Source organism: Trachypithecus francoisi, unplaced genomic scaffold, assembly GCF_009764315.1.
Source record: "Trachypithecus francoisi isolate TF-2019V2 unplaced genomic scaffold, Tfra_2.0 Lachesis_group9, whole genome shotgun sequence".
Classification (NCBI taxonomy): Eukaryota; Metazoa; Chordata; class Mammalia; order Primates; family Cercopithecidae; genus Trachypithecus; species Trachypithecus francoisi.
In genome coordinates this window covers 34,230,166-34,249,619 of record NW_022681474.1, presented here as the reverse complement: position 1 = coordinate 34,249,619, position 19,454 = coordinate 34,230,166, and the positions used below count along the sequence as shown (strand labels likewise).

At 44.4% G+C, this 19,454-nt stretch overlaps 1 protein-coding gene across 1 annotated transcript in view; it reads right to left on the bottom strand.

Moving 5' to 3' along the window:
• The window catches only part of LOC117082573 (core histone macro-H2A.2), a 61,727-nt gene extending 43,422 nt beyond the window's left edge, over positions 1–18,305 (bottom strand). The window contains exon 1 of the mRNA XM_033209331.1: positions 17,892–18,305. The gene's annotated coding sequence lies outside the window, so the exon portion shown is untranslated. The remainder of the gene's footprint in view (positions 1–17,891) is intronic.
• Positions 18,306–19,454: the final 1,149 nt, after the last annotated feature.

Below are 19,454 nucleotides of genomic sequence, written 5' to 3'. Positions count from 1 at the left end.
GGCCTTAGAGGAAATCCCCCTGGGTAGGGGATGCAGCTCCATCTGAATTCTAAGTGTGAGACGGATTGACTTATGCATGTATTTTAAGCAGGACTGGAGAGTTCTCCACGCCTGCCAAACCCATCTTTTTAGGTCTTGTGCAGAATTTAAGTAGCCAGGCACCTATCTCCCAGGCCCTCCTGGGGACTCAGGGCTGTGAGGGCCCTGCACACAGACAGTAAGAATTAGAGCACATCCAGGAATCCCTAGGGGAAGCAAGGAGGGGCTGATGGAGCTGACATGTTACATCTATCAGAGCCCACTGACGGCAGGAAGTGCTGAGCCTCTGGGGCCACTCCAGAGAAGACCCTGCTTTCTAAAGACCACCTCTCCCCAAAAGCCTGTGCTGGATTATGCCTGGAGTTATGATAAATTATAACCCTGAACTTCCTTCTTTCCCAGGCCACCCTTTCCTCCAACTCTATTCCGTCTTGGGAAGTCAGGAGTCAAAAACTTGAATGGGTTTTTATCCACATCCTGGGAATTGTCGTCTCGGTGTAGGCCTACTGTCTAAAAAGAACCACCGCAAGGTGAAAATTTGTTTCCTTCAGGAGAATACTTAATGTTTACATTTAAGTATTAGCCTGAAGGAAACAAATTTTCCGCTATAAGACAATTTCGCTCTGATTAGGCAAAACTTAAGGACTATGATATACTAAGTTTACACATTTGGAGAGCGAATATGGCTGGACGCAGCTCTTGGTGTGCTCACAGACACCGTGTGGGCAATCCCTGGAGGCCACGCGGCTCTGTTCAGATGACCCCCATCTTCCCAGACGCATGTGGGATATAGAGGAAACCAAACAAACCCTGGATCTGCAATGTACCTGTCATTTCATAGCAGAAAGACCACGGTAAACATTCTTATAATTACTCATAGAGAGGATCAGAGCATTTCAAGCATGTTAACGGTGAGAAACAGGAAGGTAAAACTCCAGACTCAGAGAAGAAGAGGGAGAATGTGGGGCTCCTGGCTCGTTCCCCCCCACCCCCAGGAGCACAGCAACTGGAAGCCCGTCGTTGGTCTTGTGTGTGCTAGGAAAGAGGGCATATTCAGACTCTGTTATTTCAGGATTTATTTTTAGGTTTGGCTTTTAAGCCCATAACAACACCGACAGGTTAGATTTTATATATAACACCGGGTAAATATGAAATTGCAGCATTGACTCAGACACGGGCAATACACTCACACCGGACTATTCAAATAACTACCGTATTTCACTGATTTTATGATGCACTTTTATTTTTTAACATTTTACTGTCTCTAGAAGTCAGTATGCATCTTGCAATTGATACCATCATAGATTCAATGTAAGACAGTATTTATGGAGCATTTATTATTGAACAAGAAACTATATTAGATGTTGTTAAATTTACATGACCCTTGTCCTCCAATATTTTCCAGTGAAGTTGCCTGACAGACCCAAATGAAGTTTCAAATAGATGTTAGAGTCATGGTTCCCAAACTGTGCAGAAGCACTGCAGGAAGGTTTCAGCTTTCCCTTGAATACAGCCATAGTTGGCCTCTGTGGGACCCCACCACTACCAGGTCCCGACGGTTCAGTTTCAATAGTAGGGTGCACTATGTTCCTTTCGGAGATGCCCATTTTTTTTCTTTCAAAGCTGGGTTTTTGGCTGTTGCTGTGATTAAAAGTAAGTTTTGGGTGAAAGTCAATACAAAACAGAAAATGAGGGTGGTAGTGTCCAATCTGACTCCAAGGTCTGGGTATCTGTGCAGTGCCCAACAGCTGTACGCATCGTATTTGTAATTCATTGTGGTTATTTAAGAACAGAATAAAAATACTTTTTCCTTTTAATTAATGTGTATTATTTTCCCAAATGGCTAGTATAATGTTAGAACATGAATACTTATTAAGTTGTCTGGGCCTAAACACTTCATAAATGGAACAGGCAGGCATTTCCTCTGCCCTAGTGGTATCAAGAACATGCTAGAGACACTAAGAACTCTGAGAAAGTGAGGGAATTTCTATGTGAGGGCCCACCACCAACAAGCTTAAACCTATACTTGTGACTTGCTCAAGGTTACCCTGAAGCAAGGAAAATAAGAAAGTTAAAGAAATTACTTAAATATTTTGAGTTTATCTTTAAACCTAAGGAACATTTGCAGAGTAAAAAAAAAAAAAAAAAAAAAGCAAAAAGGAACCAAAGTATATAAAATGAAGAGCAACAGTTTCTCACTCATTGATCTCATTTAGAGAGACAAGTACAGGCGACAAGGGTTAATTTCAGTTCCGGTGGCTACCTCCAAAACTCTCATGCTTATACCTCCACTTCTTGATCTATTTTCATTTTTAGACAGTCTCTATCTGTGCCGAAGAAGGATGAGACCTTAACTCACCTTCCTCCTTCCTTTTCAATTGTTGACAGTTATTTTTTCAGTTTTATTTCCTCCACTGATTGCCTTGGAAACTTGAAGTAATACTGTATACTCCAATCTCTGTTTCTGACTTCATCAACTTTGGGGATTATCTCTCATGTCATCATCATATGAGACGAGGATATGAGCGCCTTAATCTTTCCCTGGTCCTCTCCTCTCTACATCACCTCCCTAAGCTCTACTTCTGTCTTCTATATTTGCTATCGTCCTACTTCATAACATATATATTTTATTCTATAATCACAATAAAATCATTCACATTATGACTCTAGATTTATTTTGAAAGTTGAACTCCATTTACATGGTTAAGACTTTCTAAATATTGTTCCCCGCAGAACTGAGTATAGTGCTTATCACATTTGTAAATATTCTCTGCAGAATCAAGTGTGATGCTAGCATCACAGTTTCCTCTTTGTGGTCCAGCATTGGAATCCTTGAGTCCTCATGTCAAGATGATTTTTTTTTTTTTTCTGAAAACCTGATGTTCAAAAGCATTCCATGTTTTCTGGGGCTTTTCACATTTGGACCACGTCTTTCTTGTATAGCTTCCTCTCTAACCCTGAAGTTATTAACTATAGTTGATTCTCAATATGTGGGGGTAGTTATGTTCTATAAAGTAGTCAGAAACACAGAATTAGCAAAAACTGAAAAATTGCTCTTAGGGGAAATACAGGGTTAGGCTCCTACAAAACTCTGGTCACAACATTTCATCAACTAATCAATACTTAACCTTGTTTTATGTGTATTTGTGTTCTAAGACACCTTGTTTAATAGATACTGTTGACTCATTAACATTGAGCTCCCGGCCAACAGCACTGTAACACGTGCCTGAAGGAAGCTTGCACATCATGGCCTTCTTGCACTTAGGAATGCTAGACATAATTTCAGCACCACACCTGGGGGCCATTCTAAACAGCAAAATCACCAACAAAAAGCACAAACATGCGAAAAACATGGCACTAAATAGGGCATGGAAAGGGCACTTCGTTGCAGTGTGAGCTGAAACAAGAAGGCAGTCACGTGGTGCAACCTCAGCTGGGAAGGTATGCTTGTGGCGACTAAGATGTTTTGCTGCTCTGTGCACGTGCATGTCCTAGAATGACCATGAAAGTGCCGCAAGTATTGATTTGGGGGTTCCGAATACATTTTAGCATGTAGGCAAATTCACAAATACAGAATCCACAAATAGGAACGTGGACCATATTTTTCCGTGTTGACAAAAGATGTTCCTTTACCACGTCCTCAAAATCACTCAGCTTCTCAATCATATTGTTCTTTGTAGAGACCCTGTTCTTCCCAGAGAACCGTTTGCAGAGGGGTTATTCTCAAAGCCCTCTGACCTCCAGCTCTAGTTTGGAATGGGTGTTGTTTTAGCCAGCGGTCCTCCTGGGACTGGTCCTTCTGGGACCTATCTTCTCGGTTCGTCCTTGGCCCTATGACTTCCTCTTTCTTGGTTTTCTCCCTTGTTTTGTTGGTATCCACCTGATATAACTCTTCAGAAACAGGACGGGAAGTAAACTTTGTTTTCTTTCTTTTTTTCTTTTTCTGAGACAGAGTCTTGCTCTGTCACCCAAGCTGGAGTACAGTGGTATAATCACGGCTCACGGCAGCTTTGACCTCCTGGGCTCAAGCAATCCTCTACCTCAGCCTCCTGAATAGCTAGGACTATAGGTGTGCACCACACCCAGCTAATTTTTCTGTAGAAATGGGGTCTCACTATGTTGCCCAGGCTGGTCTTGAACTCCTGGCCTCAAGTGATCCTCTCGCCTGTGAACTCTTGGCCTCAAGAGATCCTCCCGCCTCAGCCTCCCAAAGTGCTGGCATTAAAGGCATAAGCCACCACATCTGGCCTAAACTTTGCTTTCTTTTTTTTTTTTTTTTGAGACGGAGTCTCGCTCTGCCGCCCAGGCTGGAGTGCAGTGGCTGGATCTCAGCTCACTGCAAGCTCCGCCTCCTGGGTTCACGCCATTCTCCTGCCTCAGCCTCCCACGTAGCTGGGACTACAGGCGTCTGCCACATCGCCCGGCTAGTTTTTTGTATTTTTTAGTAGAGACGGGGTTAACTTTGCTTTCTTTCAGAAACAGAACTATCTTACTTGAATGATCTTTAGGTTATAATTTAGTAGAGTATTATCATTTTTAGTGTCAAAATCATTTTGCTTCAATATTTTGAAGTCATTGCCAAGTTGCCTTCATCCGGCTCAGCATTTGTCAATAACTTGGTTCAACCTGAAAACTTAGACTTTTATAACATGGAATTTTTTTTCCATTATGTCTCTGATTATCCCTCCCCACTCAACCCACTGCCAATTTCTTTATTTCTCTCTATACCCCCTTTCTTTGTCTCTTACTGAGATTCCTGTAAACCAGGTATTGGATCTCCTGGATTAATAGTCCAAATCTCTTATCTTTTTTCTTCTATTTTTTCTTCAGTCATTATCTAATTTTGGTAATCATATTTTTAATTTCCAAGAGCTCTTTTTGTTCTCAGATTATTCCTTTTTTACAGCATCCTGTGCTTTTATGCTTGTAACATGTCTTCAAATCTCTCTGAAACTAGTTAGAATGTGTTAAATTTATCTTCTGTCCTCTAAATTATTTTATCAGGCAGTTGTTATATTGATTGATTGATTGATTTTCATCCTTTACTTTCATGTAGGCTTTTCTTAAATGTCTGGTGATCTTTGGTTATGCGTTTGCATTTAAGAATGAAGGACAAGGCCGGGCGTGGTGGCTTATGCCTGTAATCCCAGCACTTTGGGAGGCCGAGGTGGGCAGATAACTTGAGGTCAGGAGTTCGAGACCAGCTGGCCAACATGGCGAAACCCTGCCTCTATTAAAAATACAAAAATTGGCTGGGCGTGGTGGCGCATGCCTGTAATCCCAGCTACTCGGGAGGCTGAGGCAGGAGAATCACTTGAACCTGGGAGGTGGAGGCTGCAGTGAGCCAAGGTCCTGCCACTGCAATGATCCTTTTTCAAGTGCTCCAGCCTGGGCGAGAAAGTGAGACTCTGTCTCAAAAAAAAAAAAAAAGAATGAAGGACAAGGTTGATGATTACAGGCAGATAGAATAGCTTTCTTCAATTCTTCAACCATTGTTTGGTGAGCATGCTTCCTGTTTGGGACCTCTGGGTGTGTGTGCAGGGCATGCCAATTAGCAGGCATGGCTTTAGGGTGTCCAGTTAGGAACTAGTTAGTTGTATTAGTTCATTTTCACACTGCTGATGAATACACACACAAAACTGGGGACAAAAAGAGGTTTCATTAGACTCACAGTTCCACATGGCTGCAGAGGCCTCAGAATCATGGCGGGAGGCAAAAGACACTTCTTACATGGCAGCAGCAAGAGAAAAATGAGGAGAAAGCAAAAGCAGAAACCCCTGATAAACCCATCAGATCTCGTGAGACTTATTCACTATCAGGAGAATAGCATAGGAAAGTCTGGCCCCCATGATTCAATTACTTCCCCCTGGGTCCCTCCCACAACATGTGGGAATTCTGGGAGATACAATTCAAATTGAGATGTGGATGAGGACACAGACAAACCATATCAGCAGGCATGGCTTTAGGGTGTCCAGTTAGGAACTGAGGACCCCCAAATGCCAGAATGAGTGGGGGGCTTTATTTTGTGGTGTGATATTTATCCTAGAAATTCTACGTGTGCCTTGTAGTTTTTTAATTTTTTTTTTTTTTTTGAGATGGAGTCTTGTTCTGTCACCCAGGTTGGGGTGCAGTGACACAATCTTGGCTCATTGCAACCTCCGTCCCCCGGATTCAAGCAATTCTCCCTGCCTCAGCCTCCTGAATAGCTGGGATTACAGGAGCCTGCCACCATGCCTGGCTAATTTTTGTATTTTTAGAAGAGACAGGGTTTCACCATGTGGGACAGTCTGGTCTCGAACTCCTGACCTCAGGTGATCTGCCTGCCTCGGCCTCCCAAAATACTGGGATTACAGGCATGAGCCACCATGCCCAGCCTCTTGTAGTTGTTTGATTGCTTTAGAGAAGAACTCTCAGATTATTAGCTTAAGGGCTAAATACCAAACTGCTGGAAACTCTTCTAGTAGTAAAGGAGCGAGAAAGGACAATTCACAGAGCTGTCCTGGAAACAGACCTTCAATGAGTCCTCACTTCTCACCCTCCCCACCTTCGCTGCAGTTCCCTCTTGCTTTTACTCTCAGTTGTGGCTTCCCCTGTGATGTGCATATGTTCTTATGCACTTTCAGTCTTCTGGAAATTTCTTGAAATCTCCACCTGCTGTTGACTAACAACACTAGCCCCTACCCCTTTGTTATTGTTTCTTTTATTTGTACTTCTTTACCATTATTTCTGTGGCTCTGGAGAGGAGGGGTTTGAAGGAAACTACGTGTGCTCAGTCCATCATTTTGAACTGGAAACTGAGAATGTTATTTTACTTTAACGTTTTAACAAAACTCATTTGTGGATCAGCCCGAAATGAGTATGCTGCGGAGGAGAAGCAGCTCAACTGTTTTATAATTGAGTAATAATGTCATGTTAAAAAATTAAGATCACCTTCATCACCAGGTGAGTCACTGAAAACTAACCGGTCTTGAGATAATTGAAGAATATAAAATTTTGCATCAAGAGACGATAAAGAGACGATAAAGACTCCTTAATAGAATAGAATCCAACTCAGTGTGTCTGTATTTGCACAACTGCAGCATATGAAGTTCCTATAAACAATATTTAAAATTATACTGTGATCCCAGATGGGAGGAGAGGAAAGAAAGGAAACCCCTCAGCACGTGCCCTTATTGAATGAGTTGCTTTTGGTGAGAAACAGGGAACTTTATTTAACACCCTGATGGCCTTCATCAAAAGACAAAATAGTCTGGTTTGTTTAGACCAATATTTTCTTTTTATTCAAATACTTTCTTTTTCAAGTATAAGGAGCTGATAAACAGTGAGCCATATTTTACACCTCAACTTCTCCACATTTTTATTTTTATTTTGTAAACTGTGGAGGGCTGCAACAAACCCTCTACCAACCAGCAAGGTGGGCCATTAGACACCTCCAGAGTCCTGATTTATTTATTTATCTATTTGTTTGTTTATTTTGCTTTTGTTAATTTTTTTTATTGGTATTTGGTTACATGAGTAGGCTCTTCAGTGGTGATTTGTGAGATTTTGGTGCACTGAACTTAATTTGTAGTCTTTTATCCTTCACCTCCTTCCCACCTTTCCCCTGAGTCCTCAAAGTCTATTATGTCATTCTGATGCCTTTGTACCCTCATAGTTTAGCTCCCACTACGGGTGAGAACATACAACAGCATCCTGACTTAAATGACCATTTTTTTCTATAGTCAAGCTTCTGCAAGGAGGCTTTGAAAAAGAGAGAGCAGTCAGTAATGTGAGGATTGGGAGCTATAATTACAGGCCAGGGTGTCAAAGGTGGGGTTTGGTCGCACCAATGAATCACCTCGACAAAGGATCTAGAATCACAAGTCAGCTTATTTTAAAGCACTCTTTCGAGATCATTCTCTTCAGAAGTATGCAAATCAAAATGCTTTCATCATACATTATTTTAAATCTAGAAATAAGAGATCTTAGAGCTTTTAAATGATGGAATTGAAATTTAAAAAACCTTTAAACATTGTTTTCATGAACATGAAATTCACAATGTCATCCCTAATGGACTCGTGTACTGTTTTAAAATTGCTGAAATTTATTCAATTTATTCATTTTTATCCCCTATGATATTTCCCTAATCTGTGGTATTGTGCTTCAGAATATTTTATATTGTAAATATTTATGAAAAGTGATGGAGACACTGCAATGAAGCGTCTTTGTCAGTTCAGAATAATCCTTTGGGAGAATAAATTGAGATGAAGTAAAACAAAACTAGGTAGGAAAGGAGGGGATTCAATATAAATATATTAACTATACACTGAAATATATTTTAAAGGATATGAAAAAAATCTAATAGATTTTGACTGTATTTTGGTGTGTTACCCTACCCAGTATGGCAAGTACTGTATTAAAATAATAATAGTTTGTTAGCATTATTTTGTAGCTGTAAAAACCATTTTCAGTAATACAAGCTAAATCACTGGCTCTATTACACTTCCATTTATGAACTCCAAGGGCAAATCATTATAGTATAATACTTTCCAAACCATTTTCTTTCAAGGCCACCTTTAAGTGAATGAGAATAGTCAATAATTTTATCGTCATATATGTTAAAGCACATTAACAATTTATAACGTAAAGGGCCATATCAAATGCAATTTCATCAAAATGACACGCAGATCAAATTAACCAAATTAACCAACCATGAATGTTAGAACCAAGCATTAATCCAACTTATTTAAATTATACTATTGGATAACAAATCATTCTCTTTTCAAAAAGTATTTCAAGTCACGTCATGGAGCGGGAAGTTCAATTGCTGGCACATTCTTTGTCATTCGGAGGCAGAACATGTGTGGTCACTCTAGAGGAGCTGGGGACAAGGGGTAGGAGGGTTTAAGGGGTTGATTTAGGATTTCTGTTGCTACTGCAGGCTACTAAGACATTTTAACATGTTTTGTTGTCTCTGTTGAACCTGAGTTATGGTTGTTTTAAAAAAAGAGAAAAGCAGCAGTTGTTGATCTAGAACGTAGTTTGTTTCTCTATTATTAGCCTTATGCTATTTTCTAATAAAAATATGTTTGGCCACCTGTAGTACTTGGATGAGAAATGAATAAAAATAATTTTAGTTTTCTTTGAATCTGAGTTAGCAATGCATTCCTAAAGAAAGTCAACCAGAAAATGAACCAATTTGCCTTCCTGAGTCTATTCGTTCACAGAAAACAAAACAAAAACACCCTCACTGGGTCCAGCCTGGTCTCTTCTTGTCTTTTTGTTCTTTGAGGCTTGACAAATAGGAAGAGTGGGATTCCCATAAACAATATTTAAAATTATACTGTGATCTCGGAAGGGAGGAGGGGAAAGAAAGAAAAATCCTTAGCATGTGCTCTTATTGAATAAATTGCTTTTGGGGAGAAAGAATAAACTTTATTTAACATGCTGACAGCCTTCATAAAAAGACAAAGTAGTCTAATTTCTTTAAACCAATATTTTCTTTTTCCTTTCTTTCTTTTTTTTTTTTTTTGACAGAGTCTCTATCATCCAGGCTGGAGTGCACTGGCCCAATCATAGCTCACTGCAGCCTTGACATCCTAAGTTCAAATAGTACTCCCACTTTAGTCTCCCAAAGTGCTGAGATTACAGGCATGAGCCACTGAGACCAGCTTGACCAATATTTTCTTATAATTTAAATAAGTTCTTTATCAAGTATAACAGTGGGCAAACTATCTTGTTTTCTGCAAATCTAACAGATCCAAATTAGTAATGCAGTTTATTGTTATAAGCAGCGCCTTCTTTACTTCTCTGAGCAGGGCACTGGCTTTGTCTGGGCCAAGATGAGCATCCCTGATGGGAGCGGGGGTATGCAGGAGTGCCCTTAGGGGCTAGGGTGAATGTTCCAGTAACAGACAGCAGGTGGGCTGTACGCCTTGGTGTGCCTAATCCACCAGGGGCTCCCAGAGACATCCATGTTTGCTGAGCAACTGAGTACATCAGTGGGGCCAGTTGTCTGCTCTCAAAACTAGAACAGACTGCTCTGGAACCCCTCTTCCTCCATCCCTTCCTTTGCCTGCACCTCCCTACCCAGTTTTTCTTGCTGTCTGTCCTTTTTTCTTTTTTTTTTTTTTTAAGAGAGTCTGGCTCTGTCACCCAGGCTGGAGTGCAGTGGTGCAGTCTCGGTACACTGCAACCTCTGCCTCCCTGGTTCAAGCGATTCTCCTGCCTCAGCCTCCCAAGTAGCTGGGTTTACAGGCACCCACCACTGTGCCCCACTAATTTTTGTATTTTTAGTAGAGATGGGGTTTCACCAGGTTGGCCAGGCTGGTCTCCAACTCCTGAGCTCAAGTGATCTGCCCGCCTCAGCCTCCCAAACTGCTGGGATTACCGTCGTGAACCACCCCACCTGGTGTTGCTGTCAGTCCTCAGGCAGTGGCTACACTGTGGGGAAAAGTGGCTTGGGTCTTTTGCTGCAGTTCTGTGTTCTGTGCTGTTGACAGGCAGTGTTGCTCCCTGGTTATGCATGTATGGGTACCCTGTAGCTCCTGGGCCCCAGCATGGTGTATCAGCTGCTTCAGCTAAGGGCTACCACTGGCCACAACACACCACACCATCCTCTCTGCGGGTGAAACCTGCCACTGGCCACACCACACCATCCTCTCTATGGGGGTAACCTGCCACTGGCCACACCACACCATCCTCTCTATGGGGGTAACCTGCCACTGGCCACACCACACCATCCTCTCTGTGGGGGTAACCTGCCACTGGCCACACCACACCATCCTCTCTGTGGGTGAAACCTGCCACTGGCCACACCACACCATCCTCTCTGTGGGTGAAACCTGCCACTGGCCACACCACACCATCCTCTCTGTGGGGGTAACCTGCCACTGGCCACACCACACCATCCTCTCTGTGGGTGAAACCTGCCACTGGCCACACCACACCATCCTCTCTGTGGGTGAAACCTGCCAAAGCTCAAGGGGGCATCAAGGTGGTAGAATGGAAGGTGCAGTGGACCACGGGGAGGGAGCCTCCAGTTCGGCTGTGACTAGCTGTGGCCTGTAGGCAAATCGGTAGGCCTTTCAGGGCTCCCCTTTTGCTTTAACAAAAATTTGTAGGAGGCCAGGCGCGGTGACTCACGCCTGTAATCCCAGCACTTTGGGAGGCCGAGGCAGGAGGATCACTTGAGGTCAGGAGTTCGAGACCAGCCTGGCCAACATGGTGAAACCCTGTCTCTACTAAATATACAAAAGTTAGCCAGGTGGTGTGGTGGCACACGTCTGTAATCCCAGCTACTTAGGATGCTGAGGCAGGAAAACCATGAACCCAGGAGGCAGAGGTTGCAGTGAGCCAAGACTGCGCCACTGCACTCCAGTCTGGGTGACAACAGTGAGACTCTGTCTCAAAAAAACAACAACAACAACAACAACAAAACTAGAAATTAGGCTCTACTATATAAAAAAGATGCAAGGGGAGCTGTCCTGGGTGGAGTGGGCAAGTGCCTGGGAACTTCAACGCTTGGTCCCCACCTTTCCTGCCTTGGGCCTCCAAGGAGCATTGGGCTCTGTGGAGCCCCACCTGAGAGCCCTTGCACCAGCTCACCTCTGAGGTCCTCTCCAACCTGTAAGCTGCTCAAAATAGACTCGCTCTGAGCCGTACCTGTCACTTACATTCACAGCCATGGAGCAGCCAGGATAAGTAAGTCACATTCACTTTGAAGTCACTATTTCTTCACCCAGGATAACCACAGAAAAGAAAAACTGGACCTGAAAAAATCTGCTTGATTTTATATCTAGGACTGCTTTTTCTTCACCCTAAAACAATAATCTACAGTGTTTACTATGGAACAGCTGAGGTGAAAATTCAGTTTAGTGGTGATAGGGTTGTTGGCGGGGGATTTAAGTCAATGATCACTTCATTGAAATTCTGCAAGAAAGCTCAATTTGGAAGTTTACCACTTGGATGAGCAACCCAGTGAATTACCACCTGACCTAAACATTTATGTTGCATATTGTATAAGCTATTGGGGTTTGTCTCTTTGTGCTCCACCACCACTGTTTAATTTTAATGGTCTTATTGAGCAGCGAAGGCAGGAGCACAAAATACAAGTTACAAAATTCTGTGTGTATATATATATCATTGGCAGTGCCAGCCCAGACAGCACGGGGCCTGGGTTCCAGGGTAAGTTTGATTTTATCTTGTTCTGCTTTTATCCTGTTGTCATAGAAATATCCCAAATTTAGGCATCTAAACTCTTATCATCAGGACCGCCTTTCATATCCAGAAACAACCCCTAAATCTTTGGCCAGATCATGTGTTGTAACTTTGAGTGAAAAAACGTGGTCAGTGTATCTAACCCTTCTGACATCTCAGAGTCAGCTGGAGTAAATGTCTGTACACTGGTGGTCTATGCATATTACCACACACATTTCTATCAAAGCATAAGATTTTTGACTTGAATTACTTACTCCATTCCAAGTCCAAATTGGCAATGCCAGTCAAATAAATCGGGCAAAGTATGATGGATGGCGAGATGGATAAATGAACAGTAAGGGCTTCAGAGAAACCACCAAATTTATCTTATTTAATACTTTGTGACAAGACAGTTTAAAGTACAGAGTTCTGTGGCTCAGTTTCATATTCTTTCTTTCATTTGTCATAGTCGGATAAAGTAGTGAGACAAATAAGTTTTGAAAATAAAAATTTGCCTACACAAATGTTAAGCTGAGAATCATTGGAAAGCTAGCAGCTCCTTGCTCTTACCACGTGGGCATAAGGATGTAGGGCTTTGGGGTCAGGCTGCCTGGCTTGGAGTCCCTTGTGTGGTGACTTTGGGCATGTTCTTCCTCACCACCCCCCCATTTCTTTTTCCTGAGATGGGTGTAGTAACAGTACCTACTTACAGAGCTGCTGTCAGAATTAAATGAGTTAATACATGTAAGGTGCTTGAAGAGTACCTGGCAGGTAGCAGACATTTAATAAACATTAACTACTATGATTTATTTCCACAAAAGAAATCACTATAGAGAACTATTTTCATGAAATGCAGTCTGACATTTTCTTGGGCATATTTCTGCCTCTTTGTCCCTCTATTTCAAAACCAACTGCTACAATTATTACAGTGTTTGAGGTTGTGTGTGTGTAAAGGGGTAATAATGAAAGTTTAACTCTAGAAAAACCCTGAGAGCCACATCATCTGCTGAGAACCCTCATGACAGCAAATAGTTTTGCTTTTCCCAAGGCTGGGCACTGTCAGATCCCCTCGGTCTAATCCTGTAGTCTCCAAATTCCATCTGCCTGGTAATTCATAGTCATTGCAATGTTGGAAATCACAGGATTTCACAAAATCATAACCTAAGACTGAAAGGGACTTGAGTGATCAATCATTTAGCATTCTCCCACCACTCCCCTCCCCCGCACCCCCTAAATGTAGCTACAATGAAAGGAATGTCTTGGAAAGGAACGTGCTCATTGAATGACTTGTCCATGGCCTGTGAGACCAGACTAGAACCAGCTCCCTTACCCCAACTGCTGCAACTGGGCTATTGTTCCGACACGCTGTTGCATGTTTTACCCCCAGATGCCACCTAGCATAGTGTTAGGTCACAGTTGATATTCAATAAATATTCCTTTAACCAGTATATGAATAAATGAAACCAGCCTTAAAAACTTTGTTTCAAAAGGTCTCTTTTGTGATTTTTTGGGGGAAATGAATTATCCTCCCAAACACTTATCTTTCCCTCCAACCTAATTCCCAATATACATCCCAGTGTATATTGGGGAAAAAAATTCTCTCTTCAAAATTTCACTACATTCCTTTTAAAAACATGATCTTTCAATACCATATTGGAACTCATATACTTCTCTACTGGTTCGTTTTTCTCTTTCTTCTATATATAGAATTTAAGACAGTCACAGACTTAAATTGCAGTGAAAAAAATTGTGAGGGTTCTTTTAGTTCACCCTTCAACCTGAAACTTGGCAGGGTAGACCAGGCCAGGACTCTCAGCCTTGCAAGGGAATCTCATAATCATGTTGAAGAACGAGGACTAGCTGGAACACAGCATCTGCATCCAGCTTCCTTCCACCTGCCTTGCTCCCTTACCCTTCTGCATCCAAATCCTGCCACGTTCTCTACAAAGCCTAGCCCAACACCCTCCCTTCAAGTCCAAAACCCTCTTTTCCCTTTACAAACTGTTGTTGTTTTTTTGTGTATATCGTTACGTATTATTAATTACGTATTATCATTACGTATTATCAATCACTTTAAAATTATTACTTGTATTTAGTTATCCAAGCAAGGCATACATTAATTCAAATTACACAACTTGGCCGGGCACAGTGGCACACGCCTGTAATCCCAGCACTTTGGGAGGCTGAGGTGGGCGGATTGCCTGAGCTCAGCAGTTTGAGACCACCCTGGCAACATGGTGAAACTCCATCTCTACTAAAATACAAAAAATAAGCCAGACGTGGTGGCACAAGCTTGTAGTACCAGCTACTAGGGAGGCTGAGGCAGGAGGATTGCTTGAGCCTGGAAGACGGAGGTTGCAGTGAGCTGAGATTGTGCCAATGCACTCCAGCCTGGGCAACAGAGCGAGACTTCATCTCAACAAAACAAAACAAAACAAACAAAAAAACAAATTACAGAACTTCAAATATTATAACAAAATTATGGATGGGTATTAATAATGATACGGCTAAAGCCCTTCTTGACAATTTCTCTAGTTCTTGTCTTAGTGGGCATCTTCTACACTTTTTCTGTCCATTTTGTATGCATTTTTACTTATAGAAATTTATAATTTTATTTTGTTTTTATATCAATAGTACCATGTAGTATGTACTGTTCTGCAATTTGCTTTTTTCATTAATAGTATATCTTGGTGATCTTTCCTGTCTCAGTATATATAGATCTGCTTCATTTTTTTGAACTGCTGCATAATATTCCAGAAGACAGATGCACCAGAGTTTATTTGGCCATTCCCTGTTGATGGCTGTTAGGCTGTTTTCTACTTCAAAACGACCAAAATTGCAATGAACATCCTTATACATGCTGAGTTCGTGGCTGCCTGCTTCTTTGGGTGACATACTGAGAAATGGAATGGTGGGTCACAGAATGTGCACATTATTAATTTTATAGTGCCAAACTGCTCTCCCAATTGGTTATATCAATTTACACACGTCAGCAGTATATGAAAGTACCTGTTTTCCCATTACCTTGCCAAAATCACTTTTTACCTCGTTTTACCTCCATGTATATTTTATCTCCTGGGCTGGGGGTTGTAAGCTTTATGAGAGAAGGGCCCAATGACTTCCTTATATTTTATTTCGTTTCTTTCCCTATCTAGAGGTGTTTAAGAATTGGTGTATACTCAGGAGGCTGAGACAGGAGGACCCCTTGAACCCAGGATTTCGAGACCAGTCTGAGCAATGCAGCGAGAACCCCTATCTCAAAACAACAAAACAAACAGCAAAAGAACTGGTGCTCAGTAAGTGTTTGTTGAATGATCTCTAACCACAAGTTCTTTGTTAATCTCTGTGCAATATACTTTCCATTTACCAAGACGGCATCTAACTTGGAGGTTATTTCTTAAGGTTGAAAAACATTCTTAGGAAAGTTGGCTGAATTTTTGCACATCCCTCCCTGGTAACAAGTTACAGATACCTTTCATTTAAAGTTGCCTAAGACGGGATTCACCTCCTGTTCTGCTGGCAGGAGGCAGTGAAAACAGATGTGGTTGTCTCAAACAATAGCTAGCAGGGTGTCCCACCCACTGAGAAACGGCAGACCAGAGGCGCCTTAAAAATCCTGGGAACCAGACAGAAGATGGAACGGTGAGGGAGTAGGGTCAGAATCCTCAGGACATTCTGGATTCAAGGAGGTAAATTCTTTTATGGAGTTTTGATATAGAGGAAACCACTAATAATGTGTAAAGTCTGACAATTAATGGATCCAGGTGAGGTGTAACTGTGGTAGGGTAGGAAAAATCAGAGAAGAGGAGACTGGGCATGTTTTAAAAGGAAATTTGGCTACAGGAAAGAGGGGTTATGAAGATGTGAATTATGCGATGGGAGATAAACTTTTCCACCGGGCAGTGCCTCCGTTTATTTATATATAATGTTAGGCTAAAACAATTCTAAAAATCACCAGCATGCTTCCAAATCTTAGAGCTCTGAACATTTAGTCTGAAAATAAGAAGTGTTTTAAAACGGATTGAGAATTATGTGTAGCTTAGTTTGTGGTTCAAAACAACACACACGAAGACATGTTCTCCCTCTTAATGTTTTCTTTTTCTCTTACCTATTGAACCGTTTCAGTAGCAACTGTGCAGCCCAGTGAGGGGACAATTGGATTTCAAAACAAACACAAATGAGCAAAGTGAGGAAATCATTTGCCATGGTGCATTGATCGTCCTTAGGGGATCCTGGGGTCTGTGGGGCTTAGAACTGGGCCCTTGTTTTGAATTCCTCTGAGGTGGACAGAGGCTGGACGGACACCTCAATCCCAGCGCTGCTGTGATAGGGGAAATGCCCTTAAAATTAGGGCAACGGAGCCGCGGTTCCCATCGCATCCCCTCAAACACTCAGGGCCCCGCACTTTGGTTTCTCAGCCCATTTCTTCTCGCCCCTTTCATCCCTTCACTTATCCAGGGCCGTTGCCAAAAAACCCTGGCAAGGACCAGGCCTCGGTCAGGCCCACGGTGGTCCACTGCACGCGACGGTAAACTCCTGGAGGACGCTCGTTTGGCCCTTGGGGAACCAATGCCCCTTTGGCCATTGTTGTAAGGAACAAAGAGGGCAAGAACTGAGGGCGCCCCCCCGAGGAAAGGCGGGGGAGGACACCCACGGGCGATCTGGGGGGCTGGCCGGCTTGGGGCTGAGGTGCGCCAGGGCGGCAGGCTGGGAGCCGGGGGAGGCAGGGTTGGTCCCCAACCGCCGCGCCCCGCGAGTGATACGCACGGCGTCCGGCGCCCGGCAGAGCCCTTTCCTGCGCTGCAGCCAGTTTACTTTTATTCCCTTTTTCGTTATTTCTATTATTATTATTTTTTCCCGCGCAAAGCAGGAGCCAGACTGCCCAGGCGAGCCACGGCGGGGCCGCCATTTCCCGGTGAAAGCGCAGCGCGCGTAGGCACCGGGCGCCCCGGAAAGGGAACCGAAGGGGAGTGCCCGGCCCCGCGCCCTCTTCCGCGCCGGCCCCGGGGCGCACGCCCGCCCGCGGCGCCCGGGTGTCGGCACAGCAACCCCCAGTCCTCGCCCCGCCGCCCGGCGTCCCCGGCCTGACCTTCCCCGGCGCGGCCCGCCCCCGGACTCGGGTCCCTTCCCTCCGCCCGGCTGCTCCGCGCCCCCTCCATTGTCAGCCTGGAGCCGCCGGCGCCCTGCCCGGGCACCCTCAGAGGACCCCGAGCGGCCCTCCCCGGGCTCCCTCGGGCCCTGCGCAGTCCCCCACCCATCGCCCCGTGCCCCTCGGCGGCCAGGCGCCACCCTCCTCCCGCTTCTGCGCCTGAAACTCCGCATTCCCAGGAGCCCTCCGCTTCCTCCGGGTCCAGCCTCGCCTGGGGCCCGCTGCTGAACCCCGCATCCCTCCGCCTCCTCTCATTACCCTCGACGCCCCCAGCCCCTCGCTGGCCACAGGAATTTGACCACTTCTTTAGTAGCCCCCTCTTTATCGCCCAAGGAAGCAAGTTAGGCGGCTGGATTTAAGAATTTGTTTTTGCAGGGGGTGGGTTGGCTATCAGGGGTGCGCCCGCAGGGGCTTGGGGGAGAGGCAGAGGTGGTTCTCTCCGGCCCCTGCACTGCCCCGGCGGCGCGTTTTGTTTCCAGACCCCGGAGCACCCTAAACAATAATGCCATCGCCATGGCGGGCTCACCTGGTGCTGCGCCGCCTGTTCAGGGCGCCCGGTGCCCTCTGCGCGCCCCTCCCCGGGCGCAGGTTCGGCCCGCGCGGCGCCGGTGCCGGGCAGGACTCTTTGCCTTTCTTTGGGTTCTATCTGTGCGTGTCAATGGCGGCAAGCGGCAGTTCTCTGGGCCGCGGATAGTAGCGGGGGGAGGAGGAGGAGGGAGAAGGGATTGCTCCTTCTCCACATAACCACCTCTAGGAGGAGTCGCTCAGCCTCATCCCCCGCCAGCCCAGGCTCCGCGACGGGTCCGGGGCTTTCGGTGGGGCTTGATGAGCTATTGTCCTTCAGGAACATTAATGGTGAAACGGCGCGGCCTCCGCGTACTTGGCCGATCTGCGGGACGAGCCGAGGGCCACTTGCTAAGATGAGGCTTTCCCCAGAGCTGGGCACAGACGCGCTGTGGTCACGATCCAGTCTCCTGTTAGCGGGATCCACCTTTGGTGGGAGAAGGTGGCGTGGGCGTTCATCTGGCAGCTCTGGGGAGAACCTTAGAAGGGGAAAGCGAAAAATTCTACCTTCTTTATTTTTGTGTCCTTAAGTAATAATAAGTACATTAACGTTTGTGTCCACTACTGGGAAGAGTGCATAGGGCGGCCACAGCCATAAGAACTGAGAATTTATATCTGTGCCTGTAGGCTTTTTAGAAATTAAGACCCATTTAGAATCCACCGTTGCATAATATTTGGAAAGGCAGATGTATATTTTGGTGGGTGAGACTGTGTGTATGGGCATACTTTTTAATTGGGTTGCTTTACAAGGTGTTAATTTGTAATATCCCAACGGGTATTTGGATGAGCGCGAGTCTATTGTCTTCAGGACCAGTTTTTATTAGTTACTAGAAAATGCATCTTTATGGGGGTGTAGTGGACACTGTCGGGTGTGCTAATGGGGATTAGCAGTTGCTGTGTTCCTACTGGAAGCCAGTCTCGACTTTGTATTGTGAGATGTTGGCCAGGGCTCCATGGCTGGAGGGGAGTCAAAGGAATGTGTTTATTTCAGTGGGAAACGCTAACTTGCTGTGGACCATCCAGGTTTCCTCTGATTTCTCCTTCAGTCAAAGGACTGTGAGAGGCAACATTTTGATCTCTTCCAAAAAGAGAAACCGGTGCAAACAGAATTCTCCAGCCTTGGCCAAATGGATGATTTTTAAAGCTGTTACATTTGGTAATATTGTGTGTATTTGCTGCTACAAACTTGTAACTATTTAGGCAGTGGGGACTTTGGAGTGACTGAAAGCCTCCCAGTGCCTGAGTGGGAAGAACCCATGCCTACCAGCCTCTGCGTCTCTACTAGTTAATCATGGCTATGGCTGGCATTTATAGATAGCAAGTTAGGTTTAGAACATGTGCATTTTAAAGTGTGTTTGCTGAGAAATCAGTCATCGTTCTCTCTGACTTCCTCCAAATCACGCATATATCATCAACATGTGAATAAATCTCTATTTCAGTCTCCTATGGCTTCTCAAACTCCCCTGGACTCAACAGTTTCCATTTCTTGGGGCTTCCTTTACTCTTTTCCTAAGCCTTTCACGCC